The 25,670-nt window shown below is 45.0% G+C and overlaps 1 protein-coding gene and 1 pseudogene across 1 annotated transcript in view; one reads left to right on the top strand and one right to left on the bottom strand.

Annotated features, from left to right (window-relative positions):
• Positions 1-25,670, top strand: part of slc16a13 (solute carrier family 16 member 13) — a 135,099-nt gene that overhangs the window by 107,422 nt on the left and 2,007 nt on the right. The window lies entirely within an intron of this gene.
• Positions 1,803-25,670, bottom strand: LOC140197464 (monocarboxylate transporter 13-like; annotated as a pseudogene).

Here is a 25,670-nt window from a genome sequence, read left to right as displayed (position 1 = left end):
AGGTTCTGGCGCAGGCAAGCAGGAAGCAGTCATGGGAACTTTTAGAAGTGTGGTTCTCTTCTGATAACTCCATAAAGAAACCTATTGAAACTGATGCCATCTGAGAACCAAAGAAATGCAAGCTAATAAAATTCAAAGGCCAACTGAATATATAAATGTCAACACACCGAGATTAACACAAACAACAGTGCACTTAGGTTGTCACCTCAACTGGTGATGAAATGTTATCCAGCTAATTGCCAAGCTCGGCAAACACCAGAACGTCAAATGCCTCAACCCGAGCTGCCAATATTCACCACCATCCTGGTTAACTGTTTTGTAAAGTACTTTGATATGAGTTCACCATAATGATGGGGCTCGAACCTGAAGTTCCAACATCCACTTCCAGGGAGCAGCACTCTTACTTTCCATCGCTGTTTGTCAGAACAACGTTGAACTTGTTGCTCCTCTGATTCAGGGTAAGCAAAGCCCAGGGAGATCAGTGTGTATTGAGAGCAATCCGACTGGTCGCATCATCACTCCAATGTGTAGGGCCGGGAAGAGCTGAAGAGGGTTGCAGACTCAGTCAGCTCCATCATGGGCACGAACCTCGCCACCATCGAGGGCATCTTCAAAAGGAGGTGCCTCAAGAAGGTGGCATCCTCACCATCCAGGACATGCCCTCTTCTGGAAGCCATCATGAAGAGTCTCAGCCGGAAACACTGAATGTCTACTCTTTTCCATAGATGCTGCCTTGCTTGCTGAGCATCTTGCGTGTCATTCCCTCTTCTCATTACTACCATCAGGGAGGAGGTACAAGACCCACACTCAACAGTTCAGGAACAGCTTCTTCCTGTCCGTCATCAGACCTCTGAATGGTCCATGAATCTTCTCACTATTCTTTTGCACTGTTTAATTTTTTTTTGTAACTTATAGTAATCTTTATGTCTTGCACTGTACTGCCATAAAAACAATAAATTTCATGACATACCGAGTTTGAACCAGGGAAATGTGAGGTGATTCACTTTGGAAGGTCGAACTTGAGGGCAGAGTACTGAGTTAATGGCAGGATTATTAGGATGAGCAAAGGGCTCTTGTCTGTAGATCCCTCAAATTTGCCATGCAAGTTGATAGGGTGCTCAGAACGTGTATGGTGTGTTTGCCTTCACTAGTCAGGGGACTGAGTTCAAGAGCTGTGAGGTAATGTTACAGTTCTATAAAACTCTGGTTAGATTACATTTGGAGTATTGAGTTCAGTTCTGGTTCCCTCATTCTAGGAAAGATGTGGAGACTTTAGAGAAGATGCAGAGAAGATTTACCAGGATGCTACTTGGATTAGAGAGCATGTCTGATGAGGATAGGTAGAATGATCTAGGGCTTTTCTCTTTGGAGAGAAGGAGGATGAGAGGTGACTTGACAGAGGTACCCAAGATGATAAGAGTCTAAGATAAAGTAGAATCCCGGTGCATTTTTCCAGGGCAGAAAGGCTAAGACAAGAGGGTATGATTTTAAGGTGATTGGAGATGAGGATAGGGATTGGACGTCAGAGGTATTTTTTTTCCACAGAGAGTGGCCGGTGTGTAGAATGGGCTGCCAGGGGTGGTGGTAGAGGCAAATACATTAGGGATATTTAAGAGACTCTTAGGTGAGCACAAGGATGATGGAAGAATGGAGGGCTATTTGGGAGGGAAGGATTAGATTGATCTTGGAGTAGGTTAAATGCTCGACACAAGGTCACAGGCCAAAGGGCCTGTACTGTATGCTCTATGTGTCTGAGATAGATATGATTCTAATTCGGACTTCTAGTCCTAGGCTGGAAACAGTTACTTTCTTGTTAGTTCCACAAGCTTCTGCCCAGCCGTGTCTTGCCTGCTGACTCGGCTCTGGTTGTTTTCTACAGCAGTGAGCTGTGGCCCAGGCTGGACAGGATCCTCAGTCCCCTGTTTGGACAGGATTGTGGTATAGACAAAGAAACCCGGAAGGAGGAGGAGGAGGAGGACAAGTGATCCTGCCAGGATGAAGCCACCTGCCACCATGAAGGAGGTGCTGTAACTTCCAGTCTTGTCTTCCAGCAGCCCTGAAAGTGATGATAAGAATATGGGTTTCTATGAACCATCACATTCTCTACTGTGATTGTTGCTATGCCCATCCTTACCCCATTCCACCTTGTCCATAAGACTATTAGGTCATTTGCCCCATTGAATCTTCTCCGCCATTCCATCATTGCTGATTTATCATCCCACTTAACCCCATTCTCCTTCCTTCTCCCCAAACCTTTGACACTCTCACTTATCAAGAACCTATCAAGCACCACTTTAAATATACCTAATGAAATCGCCTCCACAGCCATCTGTGGCAACGAATTCCTCACCTGCTGGCTAAAGAAATTCCTCCTCATCTCTGTTTTAAAGGGATATCCTTGAATTTTGAGTCTGTGCCCCCAGGTCCTAGACTACGCCACTACCAGAAACATTTTCTCTACGCCCATCCTGTCTAGGCCTTTTAATATTCAATATGTTGATATGTTAATATTTCATATCCTAGTTCCTCGTATCAGTGCAGTGTCCTTCCACTGATAAGTGAAATTGGAAAAAAAACTCAGACACGGTCCTGATGAAGGGTCTCGGCCAGAAACGTTGACTGTTTATTCCTTTCCATAGGTGCTGCCTGGCCTGCTGAGTTCCTCCAGCATTTTGTGTGTGTTGTCTCGGAAAAAAACTGTCTGAAGGCAACAACAATATTATTTTAGTGTGCAGATTGTCCACGTCAGATCTCTCCAGATGTTAAGAGTCAGAGAGCCGATTGTGTACCAGCTGCCTTAAGGGAAACTTTGAAATGAACATACTATTGGATGGTTCGATTAGTCTTCTCCCCCCACTACCCACAGTCAGATGACTGATTTGCAAGTCAGGATGGCTGTAGGCAGTGCCGGACTTTAGGCAGGGCTAGGCAGGGCTGCAGCCCAGCGGCTAGAGCTGTAGAGGGGCCAGCTATCATCATGGCGGACAATAAAAAATAGGAGAGTGGAGCACAGAAAAGAAAATAGGAACAAGAAAAAGAGGACCGTGAGAAAGAAGCACTAAAAAAGACATTGAAATGGACAGAATTTTTTAAACCTGTTCTCGCTGATGCAGCAGTACCATTGCTCTTGTCACAGTCTGAGACCGGTGGACAAATGGAGACTGTTCAGCAGCCAGCGCTAGCACCAGCGTTAGCACAGGACCTCCGTCCTTGCCACAGTCAGCAGCTAACGTTGAAGAGGCAGAGAGCATGACTTTGGGATTCCCGACCACAGAGGCCTCCGAACAACCAAGTCGGGCCGCCATTAACGTTAACGTTACCGCTACTGAGGATCCTTACAGCTCTGATCCTGCTCGCTGGGGAAAGGAAACGTTAGATGATTCAGTCCGAGCGTACTGGGCTAAGAAAGGGCCAGAGTCCTGCCAGAATAAGGATGTAGTTATCAAAGCTTCAGAACGAGTATACAAACAGCAGAGACGTTTTTTCACTTCAGACTCAAGCTGGTAAATGGTGAGTACAATATCAAGGCGATGGCTCTTTATTCCCCTTCCACTGGCTGTGTGTTTTGTTTTCCATGTCTCATCTTCAGTAACTGTCAGTCCATCTTCGAAACTGGCTTTAGCGACTGGAAACATGCCGCTGATTGCTTAGGAGAGCAAAGCGAACACCACGGGAAAATGATACTGACCTATGTTACACTAGCATCTGACGGCGGAAGAATAGATACAGAACTGCAAAAACAGTTCGAGTCAGAGCGTGTCTACTGGACCGACGTACTGAGAAGGGTGCTGTGAAGTTTTTGGTCGAGAGGGGACTGGCTATCCGAGGCTCCAGTGACATATTTGGCAGGCCTAATAACTGCAACTACATGGGCATTCTAGAGGTTGTAAGTGAGTTTGACCCGATTTTGAAGGCGTGCATACAGAAATTTGGAAATGCAGGATCAGGCACCCCTTCATATCTTTCTCCTAAAACATGTGAGGAGCTTATTGAGCTCATGAGCAATCGAGCTCTGTCAGAGATCTAAGCCTAGGTCAATTTCTGAGTGCTTTAGATGCTGTCCTTCAAACTAAGATCTGCATTACTTTCTGTCCTCCCTCTTAAGGTCGGTAAGGTTACAGCCTACGTATTGTACTAAACCAATGTCTTGGTCCACAGCTTTGATATTTAGACCAGTACGATTTTTGCTCTTGTTCTTGCCTTTTTTTGCTTGGTGCAACAGCATTTTACGGTGTTGACAGGGGCCCAGCAGGGCCTCCAGCCCAGGGGTCCTGGCCCCACTAAATCCGGCCCTGGCTGTAGGTCTCCTCCAGAATTTCCTTCTGGCTTTGCTTCACCCGATCATCATTCATCATCTGTGGGGATTTCACTAGACTTAACATGACTGCTACATTTTCTACATTCCAGAAATTCCTTTCAAAGTCCTGGGTTGTATGATAGCGTTTGAATGTTAAATGTGGGCCTGGCTGTCATCTACATTTCACCACTAGGGGGCCAGGTTATGTCTGAGCAATACCACTGGTTATCGTCTATCTGGGGTCCTTGGAGCACAATTGCTCACCCGTGCTAATCAGGAATACTGGTAGATGCAACTGCTGGATTTAGCCTGACATGCCATTGATTGGGAAAGCTGCCAGGATTCCAGCCCCTGATTGATTAACTTGTATTTCCCTCTTGGACCGTAAGACAATCAGACGGTGGAGCAGAATTAGGCTATTCAGCCCATCGAGTCTGCTCTGCTATTCCATTATGGCTGATTTGTTATTCCTCTCAGTCCCATTCTCCTGACTTCTCCCTGTAACCCTTGATGCCCTTACTTGATGTCCAGAATGAGGGGTCACAGTTTGAGGATAAAGGGGAAGCCTTTTAGGACCGAGATTAGGAAAAACTTCTTCACTCAGAGAGTGGTGAAGCTGTGGATTTCTCTGCCACAGGAAGCAGTTGAGGCCAGTACATTGGCTATATTTAAGAGGGAGTTAGATATGGCCCTTGTGGCTACGGGGATCAGGGGGTATGGAGGGAAGGCTGGGGTGGGGTTCTGAGTTGGATGATCAGCCATGATCATACTGAATGGCGGTGCAGGCTCGAAGGGCCGAATGGCCTACTCCTGCACCTATTTTCTATGTTTCTATGTAATCAAGAGCTTGTCAACCTCGGCTTTAAATATACCCGATGACTTGGCCTCCAAGGGCGTCTGTGGTAATGAATTCCACAGATTCATCACCCTCCGGCTAAAGAAATTCTTCCTCATCTCTGTTTTAAAGGGATGTCCTATTACAAGGCTGTGCCCTCTGGTTCTAGACTCCCCCACTATTGGAAACATCCTCTGAACATCCACGCCATCTAGGCCTTTCAATAGTCAATAGGCCTCAGTGAGACCCCCTCATTCTCCTAAACTCCAGCAAGTACAGGCCCAGAGCCATCAGGCATTCCTCATACATTAACCCTTTCTTTCCTAGAATCATGGAGAAAGCACATGAGCGGAGAGGTGGAGGAAGATTATGCTCAATGTTTGTTACCTGACAGGGGAGACCCGAAGAGTCTGCCAATACTCATGAACATCAGAAAGAGACCTGTGGCATTGAGAGTCCGGCCAATTCCCACTATATCTGGAAGAGTGGAGAAGATGAGTGGGGAAAGGGTTCCATCACAGAAGCCATAGAAGATACAAATTCCCATTAGAGTGGGAGTAGGAGTGGCCCACAGACAGGAGGAGAGCGCTGAGTCCGACCAGGATGATGCAGAGGAGAAACCAGTGGATTGACCGGAGCAGGTTGAGATCCGCTACACAACCCGAAACGAGTCGAGCGACTGTACTGGTGATGGCAATGACAGATAAGAGGGAAGCCGCCTCATAATCTGTAAGTCCAAGGTTCTTTCCATGGGCCACTAGGTGGACGTAGGGCACAAAATAACCAACAGTCATCAGGGTTACTGCAAGAGTGTACACTACAAAGCCACGGTGCAGGATAAGGGTCAAATCAAAGGCAGAAGTCACTTTATCCCAAAACCCTGCGCTTTCTGCTCCATTTTCACTACACTTGCTTGGGCTGTCAGGGTGGTTCTCTCGCAGACAGATGGGTCTGAGCAAGGCTGACACAGAAGTTCAGCATTATTGCAGACAAAATCAGGAGGGCCCCATGCCAGAAATACTCATTGATCAGGAACTGGAAGAGAGGAGAGAAGAAGAAAGATGCAATGCTGCCTCCGGTAAATGCCAAGCCAGTTGCCAAGGCTCTACGTTTCTTGAAGTACCTGGAGATCATAGTCATTGTGGGGGTAAAGGTCAGTGCCCGGCCAAAACCTGGAGATCAAATTAAGAAACAAAAAAAGTTGGGTTTTAAAAAGCAAGCAGGCTTTTTCCCTTGAGACTGGGTGAGACTAGAACTAGAGGACATAGGTTAAGTTAAAAGGTAAAATATTTAAAAGGAACCTGAGGGGGATCTTCTCTCAGAGGGAGGTGAGAGTGTGGAACACACTGCCAGTGGAAGTGGTGGATATGGATTCAGTTTCAACATTTGAGAAAATTGTGGGTAAGTACATGGATAGGAGGGGTAGGGATGGGGTATATTGACAGGGCCAGGCAGAATACAATGCCTATAAAAAGTAATCACCCCCTTCAGAGTATTTTGTTTTATTGTTTTACACCACTGAATCACAGTGGATTTAATTTTCTGTTTTGACACTGATCGACAGAAATTACTCTTTTGTGTCAAAGTGAGAACAGAACTCTACAAAGTGATCTACATTAATTAATTTCAGTAAGGCATTTGATAAGGTTCCCCATGCGAGGCTCATTCAGAAAGTAAGGAGGCATGGGATCCAAGGAGACCTTGCTTCATGGATCCAGAATTGGCTTGCCCACAGAGGAAAAGGGTGTTTGTAGATGGTTCGTATTCTGCATGGAGATTGGTGACCAGTGACGTTCCACAGAGATCAGTTCTGGGACCTCTCCTCTTGTGAATTTTATAGATGTCCTGGATGAGGAAGTAGAAGTGTGAGTTAGTAAGTTTGCTGACAATACAAAAGTTGAGGGTGTTGTGGATAGTTTGGAGGGTTGCCAGAAGTTTCATCAGGACATCGATAGGATGTAGAATTGGGTTGAAGAGTGGCAGATGAAGTTCAACTCAGGTAAGTGTGAAGTGGTTAATTTCAGTAGGTCAAATTTGAAGGCAGAATGTAGTATTAAAGGTAAGTCTTTTGGCAGTGTGGAGGATCTGAGAAATCCTGGGGTCTGTGTCCATAGGGCACTCAAAGCTGCTGTGGAGGTTGACAGTGTTGTTAAGAAGGCGTATGGTGTGTTGGCATTCACAAACGTGGAACTGAGTTCAAGAGCCGTGAGATAATGTTACAGCTATACAAAACCTTGGTCAGACCCCATTTGGAGTACTGTGTTCAGTTCTGGTCACCTCACTACAGGAAGGATGTGGATACTATAGAAAGGGTGCAGAGGAGATTTACAGGATGTTGCCTGGATTGAAGGGTGTACCTTATGAGAGTAGCTTGAGTGAACTTGGCCTTCTCTTGTTGGAGCGAAGGAGGATGAGAGGTGACCTGATAGAGGTGTATAAGATGATGAAGAGCATTGATCGTGTGGATAGCCAGAGGCTTTTTCCCAGGGCTGAAACAGCTAACACGAGGGGGCATAGTTTTGGAAGTAGGTACAGAGGGGATGTCAGGGGTAAGTTTTTCACACAGAGAGTGGTGGGTGCGTGGAATGCGCTGCCGGCAATGGTGGTGGAGGCGGATACAATAGGATCTTTTAACAAACTCTTAGATAGGTACACCAGACAGCTTAGAAAGACAGAGGGTTATGTGGTAGGGTAATTCTAGGACGGTTTCTAGAGTAGGTCAGCACAACATTGTGGGCTGAAGGGCCTGTAATATGCTGTAGATTTCTATGTTCTACGAATATCAAACACAAAATGATTGATTGCATAAGAACTCGCCCCCTTCAAGCTCAAGTTAGTATTTGGTAGATGCACCTTTGGCTGCAATTACAGACTAAAGTCTGTGTGGATAGCTCTCTATCAGCTTTGCACATCTAGACACTGCAAATTTTCCCCATACTTCTTTACAGAACTGCTCAAGCTCTGTCAGGTTGCACGGGGGTATTGAGTGAACAGCCCTTTTTAAAGTCCAGCCACAGATTCTCAATTGGACTGAGGCCTGGACTCTGACTTGGCCACTCCAGGACATTAACTTTGTTGTTTTAAGCTATTCCTGTGTAGCTTTGGCTTTATGCTTGGGGTCATTGTCTTGCTGGAAAACAGATCTTCCCCTAAGTCACAGTTCTCTTGCAGACTGCATCAGGGCTTTCTCCAGCATTTCCCTATATTTTGTTGCATTCATCTTACCTTCAACCTTCATAAGCCTTCAAGGCAATAGACAATAGACAATAGGTGCAGGAGTAGGCCATTCAGCCCTTTGAGCCAGCACCACCATTCACTGTGATCATGGCTGATCATCCACAATCTGTGCCCTTTTCCTGCCTTCTCCCCATATCCCTTCACTCCGCTATATTTAAGAGCTCTATCTAACTCTTTTTTGAAAGAATCCAGAGAACTAGCCTCCACTGCCTTCTGAGGCAGAGCATTCCACAGAACTACAACCCTCTGTGTGAAAAAGTTTTTCCTCAACTCCGTTCCAAACTGTCTACCCCTTATTCTTAAACTGTGGCCTCTGGTTCTGGACTCCCCCAGCGGCGGGAACATGTTTCCTGCCTCTAGCGTGTCGAATCCCTTAATAATCTTATATGTTTCAATCAGATCCCCTCTCATTCTTCTAAATTCCAGTGTATACAACCCCAGTTGCTCCAATCTTTCAACATATGACAGTCTCACCATCCCAGGAATTAACCTCGTGAACCTACGCTGCACTCCCTCAATAGCTAGAATGTCCTTCCTCAAATTTGGAGACCAAAACTGTACACAATATTCCAGGTGTGGTCTCACCAGGGCCCTGTACAACTGCAGAAGGACCTCTTTGCTCCTATACTCAATTCCCCTTGTTATGAAGGCCAGCGTGCCATTAGCTTTCTTCACTGTCTGCTGTACCTGCATGCTTACTTTCAGTGACTGATGAACAAGGACACCAAAATCTCGTTGTACTTCCCCTTTTCCTAACTTGACACCATTCAGATAGTAATCTGCCTTCCTGTTCTTGCCACCAAAGTGGATAACCTTACATTTATCCACATTAAACTGCATCTGCCATGCATCTGCCCACTCACCCAACCTGTCCAAGTCACCCTGCATTCTCATAACATCCTCCTCACATTTCACACTGCCACCCAGCTTTGTGTTATCTGCAAATTTGCTAATGTTACTTTTAATCCCTTCATCTAAATCATTAATGTATATTGTAAATAGCTGCGGTCCCAGCACCGAGCCTTGTGGTACCCTACTAGCCACTGCCTGCCATTCTGAAAAGGAACCATTAATCCCTACTCTTTGTTTCCTGTCTGCCAACCAATTTTCCATCCATGTCAGTACCCTACCCCCAATACCATGTGCTCTAATTTTGCACACTAACCTCCTATGTGGTATCTTATCAAAGGCTTTCTGAAAGTCCAGGTACACTACATCCACTGGCTTTCCCATGTCCATATTCATAGTCACATTCTCAGAAAATTCCAGAAGATTAGTCAAGCATGATTTCCCCTTCGTAAATCCATGCTGACTCAGACCTATCCTGCCACTGCTATCCAAATATGCCACTATTACATCTTTTATAATTGATTCCAGCATCTTCCCCACCACTGATGTCAGACTAACTGGTCTATAATTGCCTGTTTTCTCTCTCCCTCCTTTCTTAAAAAGTGGGATAACATTAGCTACCATAACATTAGGCCTGCTGCAGTGAAGCACGATGCTGCTACCACCATGCTTCACAGTAGGGATTGTGTGTTTTTGATGATGTGTGGTGTTTGGCTTATGCCAAATATAGCATTTAGTCTGATGGCCAAAAAGCTCAATTTTGGTTTCATCAGACTATAGAACCTTTTTCCAGCTGACTTCAGGGTCTCCCTTATGCGTTCTAACAAACTCTAGCAGAGATTTTATGAGAGATTTTTTTCAACAGTGGCTTTTCTTTGCTACTCTCCCATAAAGCTGTGACTGGTGAAGCACCCGGGCAGCAGTTGCTGTATACACTGTCTCTCCCACCACAACCACTGAAACTCCTCCAGAGTTGTCATACATCTCTTGGTGGCCTTCCTCACTAGTCCCCTTCTTGTACGGTCACTCAGTTTTTGAGGATGGGCTGCTCTCGGCAGATTTACAGCTGTGTCATATTCTTTCCATTTCTTGATGATTGACTTAACTGTACTCCAAAGGATATTCAGTGACTTGGCAATTTTCTTGAAGCCATCTCCTGACTTGTGCTTTTCAACAACCTTTTCACGGAGTTGCTTGGAGTGCTCTTTTGTGTCATGGTGTAGTTTTTGCCAGGATACAGACACGAAAGTTGGACTTTCCAGACTTAGATTGTTACTCCAATCAATTGAAACACCTTGACTCTCCATTTGGAGGTGTGGAGGTGATCTCCATTTGACTAATTATGCAACTTCTAAAACCAGTTGTCTGCACCAGTGATGATTTTGTGTGTCATATTAAAGAGGGTGAATACTTAAGCAATCAATTATTTTGTCTTATTTTTGTAATTAGTTTAGAGCACTTTGTAGAGATCCGTTTTCAATTTGACACAGAAGAGTCTTTGTCTGTATCAGTGTCAAAAAAAACCAAATTAAATCCACTGTAATTCAATGCTGTAAAACAATAAAACATGAAAACTTCTGAGGGGAATGAATAATTGTTATAGGCACTGTACATGTTCAGTAGAGCCTAGACGGATCCAAAGGCTTGTTTCTGACTCCGTGATTACATAATTGAGATTGAAACATTGAGGTGAATGTGAAGGGTGAGCATCGACTGCCTGCCTCCTGATTGCTGTTGGGATCATTCTGCTGTCGAAGAGTGGCCTGCCGCTGTGCCTGGAGGATGTTACCAAGGTTATTTTGTATATATGGATATGGCCTTGGACTATGGACTTTGGACTTATTTTTCAGTTTTATAGTTTTATATTCTGGATTTTTCGTCTATTTTTTCTTGTTTTTTTTTCTTTGTGGGGAGGAGGGGATTTTGGCATTTTGTTCAGGAGAGGGGATTTGGAGGTCGATGTTCTTGTTGTGTTTTTGTTCAGTTTTTTTGTGTGGGGAGAAGGGTATTTGGGGACTGATGTCCTTGCTGGGGAGGCGTGTTTGGTGCGTTGATGATCGTGTTGCTGTTCATTTTTCTTAGTTTTGAAAAACAAAGAAATCCGACAGCACAATACAGGCCCTTCGGCCCACAACGCTGTGCTGAACACGTACTTACCTTAGAAATTACCTAGGGTTACCCATGGCCCTCTATTTTTCTAAGTTCCATGTACCTATCCAGGAGCCTCTTAAAAGACCCTATCATAGCCACCTCCACTACCATCGCAGGCAGCCCATTCCACACACTGGCCGCTCTCTGCATAAAAAACGTACCCAAAATCTCCTCCGTACCTACTTCCAAGCACCTTAAAACTGTGCCCTGTCGTTTTAGCCATTTCAGCCCTGGGAAAAAGCCTCTGACTATCCACACGATCAATGCCTCTCAGCATCTTGTACACCTCTATCAGGTCACCTCTCATCCTCCATCACTCCAAGGAGAAAAGGCCGAGTTCACTCAACCTATTCTTATAAGGCATTCTCCCCAATCCAGGCAACTTCCTTGTAAATCTCCTCTACACCCTTTCTATAGTTTACACAACCTTCCTGGAGTGAGGTGACCAAAACAGAGCACAGTTCTCTAAGTGGGGTCTGACCAGGGTCCGATATAGAAACATAGAAAACATACAGCACAATACAGGCCCCTTAGCCCACAAGGCTGTGCCGAACATGTCTCTACCTGAGAACTACCTAGGCTTTACCCATAGCCCTCTATTTTTCTAAGCTCCATGTAGCCATCCAGGAATCTCTTAAAGCCATGCTGACTATTCCTAATCATATTATGCCTCTCCAAATGTTCATAAACCCTGCCTCTCAGGATTCTCCATCAACTTACCAACCACTGAAGTAAGACTCACTGGTCTATAATTTCCATGGTTATCTCTACTCCCTTTCTTGAATAAGGGAAAAACATCTGCAACCCTCCAATCCTCCATAACCTCTCCCGTCCCGATTGATGACACAAAGATCATTGCCAGAGGCTCAGCAATCTCCTCCCTCACTTCCTACAGTGGCTGGGGTACGTCTCGTCCAGTCCCGGAGACTTATCCCACTTAATGCTTTGCAAAAGCTCCAGCACATCCTCTTTCTTAATGTCTATATGCTCAAGCTTTTCAGTCCACTGTAAGCCATCCCTACAATCGCTAAGATCATTTTCCATAGTGAATACTGAAACAAAGTATTAGAAACATAGAAAATAGGCGCAGGAGTAGGCCATTTGGCCCTTCAAGCCTGCACCGCCATTCAGTATGATCATAGCTGATCATCCAACTCAGAACCCTGTACCTGCCTTCTCTCCATACCCCCGATCCCTTTAGCCACAAGGGCCATATCTAACTCCCTCTTAAATATAGCCAACGAACTGGTCTCAACTGTTTCCTGTGGCAGAGAATTCCACAGATTCACCACTCTCTGTGTGAAGAAGTTTTTCCCCCATCTCGGTCCTAAAAGGCTTCCCCTTTATCCTTAAACTGTGAACCCTCATTCTGGACTTCCCCAACATCGGGAACAATCTTTCTGCATCTAGCCGGTCCAATATCTTTAGAATTTTATACGTTTCAGTAAGATCCCCCCCCAATCTTCTAAATTCCAGCGAGTATAAGCCTAGTCGATCCAATCTTTCATCATATGAAAGTCCTGCCATCCCAAGAATCAATCTGGTGAACTTTCTTTGTACTCCCTCTATGGTAAGAATGTCTTTCCTCAGATTAGGGGACCAAAACTGCACACAATACTCCAGGTGTGGTCTCACCAAGGCCTTGTACAACTGCAGTAGTACCTCCTTGCTCTTGTACTCGAATCTTCTTGCTATGAATGCCAGCATACCATTCGCCTTTTTCACCACCTGCTGAACCTGTATGCCCACTTTCAATGACTGGTGTACAATGACATCCAGGTCTCGTTTCACCTCCCCTTTTCCTAATCGGCCACCATTCAGATAATAATCTGTCTTCCTGTTCTTGCCACCAAAGTGGATAACCTCACATTTATCCACATTAAATTGCATCTGCTATGAATTTGCCCGCTTACCTAACCAATCCAAGTCACCCTGCATCCTCTTAGCATCTTCCTCACAGCTAACACTGCCGCCCAGCTTCGTGTCATCCGCAAACTTGGAGATGCTGCATTTAATTCCCTCGTCAAAGTCATTAATATATATTGTAAACAACTGGGGTCCCAGCACTGAGCCTTGCGGTACCCCACTAGTCACTGCCTGCCATTCTGAAAAGGTCCCGTTTATTCCCACTCTTTGCTTCCTGTCTGCCAACCAATTCTCTATCCACATCAATACCATACCCCCAATACCGTGTGCTTTAAGTTTGCACACTAATCTCCTGTGTGGGACCTTGTCAAAAGCCTTTTGAAAATCCAAATATACCACATCCACTGGTTCTCCCCTATCCACTCTACTAGTTACATCCTCAAAAAATTCTGAGATTCGTCAGGCATGATTTTCCTTTCACAAATCCATGCTGACTTTGTCCGATGATTTCACCGCTTTCCAAATGTGCTGTTATCACATCTTTGATAACTGACTCCAGCATTTTTCCCACAACCGATGTTAGGCTAACCGGTCTATAATTCCCCGGTTTCTCTCTCCCTCCTTTTTTTAAAAAGCGGGGTTACATTAGCCACCCTCCAATCCTCAGGAACTAATACAGAATCTAAAGAGTTTTGAAAAATTATCACTAATGCATCCACTATTTCTTGGGCTACTTCCTTAAGCACTCTGGGATGCAGACCATCTGGCCCTGGGGATTTATCTGCCTTTAATCCCTTCAATTTATCTAACACCACTTCCCTACTAACATGTATTTCCCTCAGTTCCTCCATCTCACTAGACCCTCGGTCCCCTACTATTTCCGGAAGATTATTTATGTCCTCCTTCGTGAAGACAGAACCAAAGTAGTTTATTCAATTGGTCTGCCATCTCCTTGTTCCCCATAATCAATTCACCTGTTTCTGTCTGTAGGGAACCTACATTTGTCTTAACCAATCTTTTTCTTTTCACATATCTATAAAAGCTTTTACAGTCAGTTTTTATGTTCCCTGCCAGCTTTCTCTCATAATCTTTTTTGCCTTTCCTTAATTCCTAATTAAGCCCTTTGTCCTCCACTGCTGGACTCTGAATTTCTCCCAGTCCTCAGGTGTGCCACTTTTTCTGGCTAATTTGTATGTTTCTTCTTTGGAATTGATACTATCCCTAATTTCCCTTGTCAGCCACGGGTGCACTACCTTCCCTGGTTTATTCTTTTGTCAAACTGGGATGAACAATTATTGTAGTTCATCCATGCGATCTTTAAATGCTTGCCATTGCATATCCACCTTTAAGTATCATTTGCCAGTCTATCTTAGCTAATTCACGTCTCATACCTTCAAAGTTACCCTTCTTTAAGTTCAGAACCTTTGTTTCTGAATTAACTATGTCACTCTCCATCTTAATGAAAAATTCCGCCATATTATGGTTACTCTTACCCAAGGCGCCTCACACGACAAGATTGCTAACTAACCCTTCCTCATTGCTCAATACCCAGTCTGGAATAGCCTGATCTCTAGTTGGTTCCTTGACATGTTGGTTCAGAAAACCATTCCGCATACATTCCAAGAAATCCTCTTCCTCAGCACCTTTACCAATTTGGTTCACCCAATCTATATGTAGATTGAAGTCACCCATTATAACTGCTGTTCCTTTATTGCACACATTTCTAATTTCCTTTTTAATGCCATCCCCAACCTCACTACTACTGTTAGGTGGCCTGTACACACCTCCCACCAGTGTTTTCTGCCCCTTAGTGTTATGCAGCTCTACCCATATCGATTCCACATCCTCCAAGCTAATGTCCTTCCTTTCTATTGCATTAATCTCCTCTCTAACCAGCAATGCCACCCCACCTCCTTTTCTTTCATGTCTATCCCTCCTGAATATTGAATATCTCTGAATGTTGAGCTCCCATCTTTGGTCACCCTGGAGCCGTATCTCTGTGATCCCAACTATATCATATTCATTAATAACTATCTGCACAATCAATTCATCCACCTTGTAACAAATGCTCCTTGCATTGACACACAAAGCCTTCAGGCTTGCTTTTACAACACTCTTAGCCCTTATACAATTATGTTGAAAAGTGGCCCTTTTTGAGTTTTGCGCCCTGGATTTGTCGGCCTGCCACTTTTACTTTTCACCTTACCACTTTTTGCTTCTACCCTCATTTTCCACCCCTCTGTCTCTCTGCACGTGTTCCCATCCCCCTGCGACATTAGTTTAAATCCTCCTGAAGAACATTAGCAAACGCTCCCACTAGGACATTGGTTTCAGTCTAGCCCAGGTGCAGACCGTCCTGTTTGTACCAGTCCCACCTCCTCCAGAGCTGGTTCCAATGTCCCAGAAATTTGAATCCCTCCCCCTTTCACCATTTTTCAAGCCACGTATTCATCTGAAATATCCTCCTATTTCTACTCTGACTAGCACGTGGCACTGGTAATAATCCAGAGATTATTATCTTTGTGGTCCTACTTTTTAGTTTATCTCATAACTCCTAAATTCACCTTACAGGATCTCATCCCATTTTTTACCTATATCGTTGGTACCTATGTGCACCACGACCACTGGCTGTTCACCCTCCCACTCCAGAATGTCCTGCAGCCGCTCAGAGACATCCTTGACCCTTGCACCAGGGAGGCAACATACCCTCCTGGAATCTTGTTTGCGGTCACAGCTACGCCTATCTATTCCCCTTACAATGGAATCCCCTATCACTATAGCTCTCCCACTCCTTTTCCTTCCCTCCTGTGCTGCAGAGCCACCCATGGTGCCGTGAACTCAGCGGCTGCTGCCTTCCCCTGATGAGACATCTCCCCCAACAGTATCCAAAACAGTATATCTGTTTAGGAGGGAGATGACCTCAGGGGAATCCTGCACTACCTGCCTATTGCTACGCTGTCTAGTGGCCACCCATTCCCTTTCTGCCTGTGTAGCCTTTACCTGCGGTGTGGCCAACTCACTGAACGTGCTATTCACGACTTTCTCAGCATCGCGAATGCTCCAGTATGAATCCAGTCACAGCTCCAGCCGCTCAATGCGGTCTGCCAGAAGCTGCAGCTGGACACATTTCCTGCACACATAGTCGTCAGGGACACTGGAAGTATCCCTGATTCCCCACATGCTGCAGGAGGAACAAACCATGGGGCCGATCTCAGCTGTCATGACCTACCCAATACGCTATAGCCTCGCCGCCTTCCTCGCTTCAAATAAAATACCGCTGCAGACCGTTCTCCTTTTAAAGGAACCTACCCGGCCTTACCTCACTTGGAGTGAAGCTCGTCCTCAGCCTCTCGATACAAAGCCTTCCTACTCTGTCTCCCTCTACTCCATCGCCCGCTCCGTTAATCTGCTCTCTTTTAAATACTCCCGCTGCCTCCCGGGCCGATTTACACGCGCTTGCGCAGTCCTGCCTCGACCAACCGCCGAAGAAAATGACTGACTTCCACAAACCTCTCTCTTTTAAGTACTCCCGCTGCCTCACTTATTCATGAAGTACCTTTGCTATCTCCTCTGGTTCCATACACACTTTTCCACTGTCACACTTGATTGGTCCTATTCTCTCACGTCTTGTCCTCTTGCTCTTCACATACTTGTAGAATGCCTTGGGGTTTTCCTTAATCCTGTCCGCCAAGGCCTTCTCATGGCCCCTTCTGGTTCTCCTAATTTCATTCTTAAGCTCCTTCCTGCTAGCCTTATAATCTTCTAGATCTCTATCATTATTTAGTTTTTTGAACCTACCTGGAGAAGAAAAATCTCAGAGATGTATACTGGATACATAGTTTGATAATAAATGAATCTTTGAACCTTTGAAATAGGTGTGGGAGGAAAGACAAGACGTTCACTGCAAGGTGGCAAGACGGACACGTTTTGCAACAGAGATAGTAATTATCACACACAGTCCCTGGTCTGCATTGTGCACTGGTCCATGTTGATTATGACAAAAGTTTGCAAGCAGTTTTGAGGCAGCCAGAGAGACCAACCAATGAACTGTGGGACAAACCTGTCAGAAGTCGAATGGAGAGGTACATGTGTAGAAGACTCTGTCCAATCGAACCCACGAACATCCCCAGTGAGGCTAAAATCCCACCGACCATGACAACTGAACGGGCTTCATAATGCTTTCCAAAAGTACTCCCAATTGGACCTATGGATGTAGACAACGTGAAAATTCATTAGCTGGCAGCTACAAAATACTGAATGCTAATCAAATGTTGGCTGTCATCATAAATATGTTGAAATAAGGAAGCAACATATGTCACAGTTGGACAAGTTCTGCTTAAACTACATAGTCATAGTCATGGTCATACTTTGTTGATCCCCGGGGGAAATTGGTTTTCGTTACAGTTGCACCATAAATAATAAATAGTAATAGAACCATAAATAGTTAAATAGTAATATGTAAATTATGCCAGTAAATTATGAAATAAGTCCAGGACCAGCCTATCAGCACAGGGTGTCTGACTCTCCAAGGGAGGAGTTGGAAAGTTTGATGGCCACAGGCAGGAATGACTTCCTATGATGCTCTGTGCTGCATCTTGGAGGAATGAGTCTCTGGCTGAATGTACTCCTGTGCCCACCCAGTACATTACATAGTGGATGGGAGACATTGTCCAAGATGGCATGCAACTTGGACAGCATCCTCTTTTCAGACACCACCGTGAGAGAGTCCAGTTCCATCCCCACAACATCACTGGCCTTACGAATGAGTTTGTTGATTCTGTTGGTGTCTGCTACCCTCAGCCTGCTGCCCCAGCTCACAACAGCAAACATGATCGCACTGGCCACCACAGACTCGTAGAACATCCTCAGCATCGTCCGACAGATGTTAAAGGACCTCCGTCTCCTCAGGAAATAGAGACGGCTCTGACCCTTCTTGTAGACAGCCTCAGTGTTCTTTGATCAGTCCAGTTTATTGTCAATTTGTATCCCCAGGTATTTGTAATCCTCCACCATGTCCACACTGACCCCCTGGATGGAAACAGGGGTCACCGGTACCTTAGCTCTCCTCAGGTCTACCACCAGCTCCTTAGTCTTTTTCACAATAAGCTGCAGATAATTCTGCTCACACCATGTGTCAAAGTTTCCTACCGTAGCCCTGTTCTCGACCTCATCTCCCTTGCTGATGCATCCAACTATGGCAGAGTCATCTGAAAACTTCTGAAGATGACAAGACTCTGTGCAGTAGTTGAAGTCCGAAGTGTAAATGGTGAAGAGAAAGGGAGACAAGACAGTCCCCTGTGGAGCCCCAGTGCTGCTGATCACTCTGTCGGACACAGAGTGTTGCAAGCATAGTAGCAGCCCATCTAGCCCATACTGAACTATTTCTCTGCCCAGTCCTATCGGCCTGTACCGTGTCCGTAGCCATCAGTTCAGTTGTACTTTGTTAAACTGAACCTGCATCTACCACTTCCTTTGGCAGCTCATTCCACACCAGCACCACCCTCTGAGTGAAGAAGATCCCTCTCAGGTTCCCCTTAAATATTTCATCTCCAGATAACCTCTGGATTGAGCTTCACACAAACTCAGTGGAAAAAGCCTGCTTGCATGAACCCTGTCTGTACCCCTCATAATTTTGTATACTTCTGTCAAATCTCCCCTCATTCTCCTGTGCTCCAGGGAATAAGGTTCTAACCTTTTCAATCTTTCCTAATAAGTCAGGTCATCAAGTCCCGGCAACATTTTTGTAAATATTCTCTGCACTCTTTCAACCTTACTGATATCCTTCCTGTAGGCAGGTGACCGGAACTGCACACAATACTCCCACATCTTACACAAATTCAACATTGTGGTAAACCATATATCTATATGTTGTAACTGGGTTACCTGTCTGGACGCGCCCCTCTGCTGACTGCTCCTGTGGCTCCTCCCACAGACCCTGAATAAAGGCGATTGTGTCACTGCTCCTCCCTCAGTCCAGGGCAGATACTCAGCATGGGCGTTGGTCCATTTAAAAGCCTTTCAGTATTTACTCTACTTCCAGTCTTTTGGAGTAATTGATAGTGCCTCAAGCATAACATCCCGACTCCTGTACTCAATACTTTGATTTATGAAAAGACATAAGGAAAGGGATTTTGGTCCTGGAAAGGGTACAATGCAGAAGCAGCACCATGATTACTATTTCCAGCATATGTTTTGAAATTCGTTGTCTTTGTGGCAGCAGTAATAGAGGGGAAAAACCTGTGAATTACAGTATATGTATATATTGATTAATTAAATTACGTAAGTAGTACAAAAAATAATCAATGCAATGTTCGCACTAAGGTGTGCACGTTAACTGTATTTCACAATCGTACACAATCACATTTCCTTTTCCCGTCTCTGATGTGGACGGTGTGGAGTTTGTGATGATTTGTCTGCAGATTTTAGAACTGGTTCATTTGTACTGTTTTTATTGAGGAAATTATTGATTCGTTATTGTCGAATTCTAAAGAAGCAAAGGGTGCGAAGCGCAAAAGGACTGTGAGTTCATTTGCAGTGGAATGGCTCAAAGAAACAGTAGAAACTGCTACACCAACAGCTCATGGATTCAGGAACGTGCAGCTACGAGAAATATTTATGTACAATACAGAAACTGGTGTTACCTGTGTGTATTGTTGCAATGTAAAAGTAGCTGGAGAATTTGCAAGTGGAAAGAAGTGGAGTGATATTTGGAAACTTGACTTTTTAAAGCATCATTTAGCAAACAAATCATAGATGGTATGCAAAAGCTCGGGCAAGAAAATCCTTCATTACCCTCTACAGGCCTGCTGCATATGTTTTGTGAGAGTGCAGATGAATGAGAGCAAGAACGATCAAACACACTGAAGATCAAAGTTCCTATTGACAGTGTTTTGCTAGCCGTTAAAATGAATACCTAAATATATAAAGTTCAGTGCGTACATTGTTGTCATGGGGCAAAAAATTGCACAATACAAGATTATTGCATATACTGGTCATTACAAATTAGAAGGAACATTGGTTCCATGTCCATTCAGAAATCAGATGGCAGAGGGAAAGAAGCTGCTCCTGAATCACTGAGTGGGTGTCTTCAGGCTTCTTTATCTCCTACCTGACGGTAGTAACAAGAAAAGGGCACGTCCAGGGCAATGAGGATCCTTCATGATGGATGCCGCCTTTTTGAGGCAGCGCTCCTTGAAGATGGAGGCTAGTGTCCATGATGGAACTGACTAATTTTACAACTCTCTGCAGCTTACTTCAGTCTGTGCAGTAACACCCCCCTCCCTCCCCAGACCAGACGGTGATGCAGCCAGTTAGAATGCTGTCCATGGTACATCTGTAGAAAATTCTGAATGTTTCTTGGTGACATACCAAAACTCTTCAAACTCCTAATGGAATATAGCTGCTGTCATGTCTTCTTTATAGCTGCACCAACATATTGGGCCCAGGATAGATTTTCAGAGATGCTGACCTCCAGGTACTTGAAATTGCTCACTCTTTCCAATTCTGATTCCTGTATGAGGACTGGTGTGTTTTCCCTGTCTTTATCCTTTCTGTAGTCCACATTTGGTTCTATGGTCTTACCGACATTTTTTTTAGGCTATGAGGACATGCAGTCCTCTTTTATTGTCATTTAGTAATGCATGCATTAAGAAATGATACAGTATTCCTCCGGTGTGATATCACAAAAACGCAGGACAAACCAAGACTGAAAAACTAACAAAACCACATAATTATAATACATAGTTACAACAGTGCAAACAATACCATAACTTGATGAAGAACAGTCCATGGCACAGTAAAAAAGTTCAAAGTCTCTCAAATGTCCCACGTCTCACGCAGACAGGAGAAGGAAGAAAACTCTCCCTGCCATGCCCGCCCACAGTCCGACTCTAAGTCGTCCGAAAACTTCGAGCTCTGATCAGCCCTCCGACACCGAGTACCGAGCGTCATCTCTATCCAAACGTTTCAACCTCAGCCTCGGCCACCAGCAGCAGGCAACCCTTTGGAGATTCTCGATCGCACAGTAACAACAGCACCGAACCAGGCATTCCAGAAATTTCTCCAGATGTTCCTCTGCTTCTCACGTCTGTCTTCATCAAATCAGAATTGACCACGGCCCCTATTTAACAGATACGATATCATTTCACCGGAGAGCTGCACATGCTGCGTCGCGCTGCCATCTTCTCCTCCCACCGTGACATTGAGTGTAAGGTTGTTGCTGTGACACCACTCAACCAGCTGGTATATCTCACTCCTGTATGCCCTCTTGTTACCATCTGAAAGAATGGATATACTGTCAGCAAATTTATCAATAGCATCTGAGCTATGCCTAGCTACACAGTCATGGGTAGAGAAAGAGTAGAACAGTGAGCTAAGCACACATTCTTGAGGTGTGGCAGTGTTGAAGTCATTAAAATGACTTGAGAGCTGTAGACAGCTGAGTTGCAGTGTCAGAAACAGTGGCGAGAGTCAATAGGAGGTCAGTCTGAGGTAATGCACATGAGATCAGTGCATTGTTTCCTCACTACTGCTTTCCAGCTCTGTGGCCTTCCCTCTATACGTGACTTGGGGTGTAGTAGCATGTGGTTATCGGGGATCTTACAGCCTGAGACCTGACCGTTGATCCTTAAACCATAAGATATTGGAGCAGGATTAGTCTATTCTGCTCTACTATCTCATCACTGCGGATCCATTTCCCTCTCAATCCCACTCTCCTGCCTTCTCCCCGTATCCCTTCATGCCCCGATTGATCAAGGACCTATCTACCTCTGCCTTAAATATACTCAAAGACTTGGCTTCCACGTCCATCAAGAATTCCACAGATTTACCACTCTCTGGCTGTAGAAGTTCCTCCTAATCTCCATTCTAAGTGGACTTCTCTTTACTCTGAGGATGTGTCTTAGACTCCCCCACCAGAGCAAACATCCTCTCCAAAATGCCTCTACTGAGGCCTTTCAACCTTTGATAGGTTTCAATGAGATTCCCTCTCATTATTCTGAATTCCAGTGAGAACAGGCCCAGAGCCATCAAAAGCTCTTCATATGATAAGACTTTCAATCCCAGTATAATTTTTGTGGACCTCCTTTGAACCCCCTCCAAGTCAGCACATGAGTTTGAATCTCAGAATGGTAGCTGAGAGGGAAATTAAACTCCTGTAATTAATTAAGTCTGGACTTGAAGCTAATTTTATAACATTAATTGTGAAACTACTGGATAGTCATAAACTTGCACCTGGTTCACTGAAACTCTTTAGAGAAGGAAGTTTGTCTTGCTGATGTGTTCTGGCTTTTATGTAAATATACCTTAACTCCCTCTGAGGAGAGTGATGGGAGATTTGATAGAGGTATACAAAACTATAGATAGACAGGGTAAATCCAAGCAGGTTTTTCCCGCTGAGGTTGGGTGAGACTAGAACTAGAGGGTTATCGTTCATTCGTTATGTGCTGTGTCGTATGACCTGGGCAATCATGGTCTTTTTCCATGACCAGGAATGTTTTTTGGCAAATTTTTCTGCAGAACTGGTTTGCCATTGCTGCCTTCTGGGCAGGGTCTTTACAAAATGGATGATCCCAGCTATTATCAATACTCTTCAGAAATTGTCTACCTAGCGTCAGTGGTCGTATAACCAGAACTTGTGATATGCACCAACGGCTCATATGACCATCCACCAACTGCTCCCATGGTTTCATGTGACCCTGCTTGGGTCTCCCGAGCCACACTGCCCAGCAACCCCCAATTAATCCCAGCCTAATCACAGGACAATTTACAATGACCAACTGGTTCATCTTTGGACCATGGGAGGAAACCGGAGCACCTGGAGGAAACCCACATGGTCACAGGGAGAACGTACAAACTCCTTACAAACAGTAGTGGGTATTTACAAAGTCAAAGTAAATTTATTATCTGAGTATATATATCACCTTGTACATACCTTGAGGTCCATTTTCTTGTAGTCATTGAAAGGAAAATAAAGAAATGCAATATAATTTGTGAAGAATTGCACATAAAGACTGACAAACAACCGGTGTTGAAAGTAAAAGATAAACTCGGCAAAATAAATAAATAACACTCAATTAACACTGAATGCGAGTCTGCAGGTTGTAGTGTCACAAAGACAAGAAAATCTGCAGATGCTGGAAATCCAAAGCAATACACACAAAATGCTGGAGGAACTCAGCAGGTCAGGCAGCATCTATGGGAACGAATAGACAGTTGAGGTGTCGGGCCAAGGCCTTCATCAGGACTGGAAAGGAAGAGTAAGAAATTGGAAGGGGAGAGGGGAGGAAGAAATTCGAGATGGCAGGTGATAGGTGAAATCGGGTGGAGGGGAGGGGATGAAGTAAAGGGGTGCCACAGTAGTGTAGTGGTTAGCACAACGCTTTACAATTTCAGTGACTCGGGTTCAATTCCCACTGCTGTCTGTAAGGAGTTTGTACATTCTCCCCATGATTGCGTGGGTTTCCTCCGCAGTCTAAAGATGTACCAGTTGGTAGGTTAATTGGTCATTGTAAATTGTCCCATGACTAGGCTCGGATTAAACAAATAGGTTGCTGGGCAGAACTGGAAGGGCCAGAAGGGTGACTCTGTTAGGAGAAGACAGAAGACCATGGAATAAAGGGAAGGGGGAGGTTGTGGAATCAGTTCAGAGTTGGGGTGAGTGAGTGCATATTATCTCAACCAACGAAGGTCTGTTAAAGTGAGGGCACACACTACAGTAGCCAATCGATGCACAGAACATTATCACACAAAGTGATAAGGTAATACTTCAAGTGAGGTTAGCTGAAATATAAATAAATATTGGACTTTGGAATAACCTCCTCTGCCCCAGGGAGTCTCATGCATTGAGCTGACAAGGCAGAGGGGTGGGTGTGCAGTTTAATTTCTCATACAGAGCTGTACTGCTACCTCAGTACAAGTACTCTGACAGCCCTCTCCTCCCTCTGTACTGATCTGAACACCTCAGAGTTCTCCATTTGACCACGCAGTGAACAGTGAGCACTCCCTCCCTGCAGTCCCCTCCACAGGCCCATTCAGCACTGCCCCTCTGACAAAGTGCACTCCTGCAGATTTGACCCCTCAGTGATTCACCACTTCTTCAGAGCTGGTCCTCCCACCCCCACTGCACCTTCAGTACTGCTGTGTTCCTTCTCAGTGCAAATGGGGGAGAGTGTCTCCTCCCTGCTGACCCCTCGACAGTGTGACACCTACTGGGGTCCATGAGAATGGAACGGTCAATGTATGAGGAGCATTTGAGGGCTTGGCCCTATACTTGCTGGAGCTTAGAAGAATAGGGGAGGTGGTGGGTGGGTAATCTCATCGAAACATACTTAATATTTGGAGATTAGAAGAATGGGAGTGAAATTTCATTGAAATATACTGAATATTGAAAGGCCTAGATCAGGGGTTCCCAACCTGGGATCCATGGACCCCTTAGTTAATGGTAGGGGTTCATGGCATAAAAAAGGCTGGGAACCTCTGGCCTAGATAGAGTGGACATGGAGGGGACATTTCCAATAGTGGGAGAGTCTAGGACCAGAGGGCACAGCGTCGGAATAGAAGGATGTCCATTTGGAACAAAGATGAGGAGGAGTTTCTTTAGCCAATGACTGGAAGACTGAAATAGTCAGGGCATCAAACATTATGGAGAGAAGGAAGGAAAATGGGGTTGAGAGAGAAAATAAATCAGCCATGATGGAATGGTGAAGCAGACTCGATGGGCTGAATGGCCTAACTGTGCCTCATAGTCTCCCTCAGTTCAGAGGTGTCGGCCTGCGGGGAGGACCTGAATCCATAATGTGACTCGAGAGGTGAGGGGCTCTGATCACACTGAGTCAGAGTGAGAACTACAAGTTATTTAAACCTCCTGAAAACATGGATGTTATCAGCATTGAAGAAACTCCTCCTTCTGTGTAGAAGAATGGCCCCCTCCTCCTTCCCTTTCTCCTATGGTCCACTGTCCTCTCCTATTAGATTCCTTCTTCTCCAGCTCTTTATCTTTCCCACCCGCCTGGTTTCACCCACCACCTTCTAGCTAGCCTCCTTCCCCACCCCACCTTTTTATTTTGGCACCTTCCCTCTTCCTTTACAGTCCTGAAGAAGGATTGTGGCCCGAAACGCCGACTGTTTATTCATTTCCTGACCTGCTGAGTTCCTCCAGCGTTTTGTGTGTTGATACAGAAGCCTGTTCGAACAATTACCTGGTAAGCCACACAAGTGAAAAGGGGACTAACTTGCAGACTGCTGAGTTACCATAGCCATTGAAGTGATCCAGGACACCTGGCTGGAAGTCTCCTGAAAGTGTTGCGTGAAATGGACAAAGAAGACGCTGAAGGAGCGGACAATGCCAGCCAAAAGGCAGTTATTCAGAAAGCCAGCCAGAACAATCATCCAGCCTCAGCCTCCGTCCGGCAGCTTGCTATAAGCAGGCTTTGTCAT

Source organism: Mobula birostris, chromosome 5 (genome assembly GCF_030028105.1).
Source record: "Mobula birostris isolate sMobBir1 chromosome 5, sMobBir1.hap1, whole genome shotgun sequence".
NCBI lineage: Eukaryota > Metazoa > Chordata > Chondrichthyes > Myliobatiformes > Myliobatidae > Mobula > Mobula birostris.
This window is presented reverse-complemented; position numbering and strand designations above follow the sequence as displayed.